We start from the raw sequence: 1,146 nt of genomic DNA on the forward strand, positions 1-1,146 counted from the left end.
TCGTTCAGCCAGATTACGTCTTTTATAATGTTTCTACTTTGAACAGACAGAAACACCATGTTCACGGTACCGCCCAAAAACAAAAGCCAAAATGCAAACGGATTTATTAGCCAGTTACGGTAATGTGCAACGTTTATTTAATAACTGGAGTGCACGCCAAATATAATAAACCCGTCCAGTTAGCAAAATTTAATAATCATATAACGCGTATAATTTTGAGCACTCAGCAAAGGAATACGCTATGCCTATGTTGGGCAAAAATACGGAAACGCTGAACCTTTAAATTGGTATACATTCAGGGACATTGAGTCAAACCATACCCGAAATGAATAGCCGCTGAATGTGTAAGACATCATAATCAAGTTCGATACCTAGATATTTTGAAAAAAAAAACCTATGCATAGTGTACCCGCATGAAGCCACGTGAGACCATTTGGGTATGTTACTGGATGGGGTGTGGTGGCTGTGCCATACCATAAACCGTCAACATAATTTAGTCCTCTCTATTCGGACACCATGGTTTTCCACACAATATTCAACGTTGTCTCGCATCTTATATGCAGATCACCTAAAATACACGCTCAGCTGTTCAAGTGTGTAAGCTGATCTAGGAAGACTTTTAAACATGCATTGTGCCGGAAACTAACGTCTATTAAAAAGTTGGGATGATACAGAAACAACCAATTTGGAGCACAATACCTCGTCATCCGCTCTCGCTCAAAGTAAAGAAGTGCCATCCATTTGATCCGGAGTTTCGGGCCTGATATCACTCAAGTTAGTGTCAATGTTTTGCGACCATCCACCGTTCCCGGTTGCTTGTGACTGAGCTACCTAGCTGATGGTAGCTCAACTTCCGGGTCTCCATCCAGTGACACCAACGTATTACGGCTTACCAATCTACGAGATCTGCAATTTTGGGACGGAGTCCAAAAGCCATAGGTGAATCCCATGTTTACCTCTGATTGAAGTTCAATGATAGGAGTAGCCAAAATCTTTGGTGTGCTTGCATTTTATACTCACGGCATTGTGAAATGCAGGATGGTAGTACTACATACTAGGCCAGACTGCACGAAGTTTCAGGTGCAATTGGAAATATTGCACTTAACCCGTCAATTGAAACAGCATTGCTTGAACTGTATGATTGAC

Source organism: Opisthorchis viverrini (genome assembly GCF_000715545.1).
Source record: "Opisthorchis viverrini unplaced genomic scaffold opera_v5_757, whole genome shotgun sequence".
NCBI lineage: Eukaryota > Metazoa > Platyhelminthes > Trematoda > Opisthorchiida > Opisthorchiidae > Opisthorchis > Opisthorchis viverrini.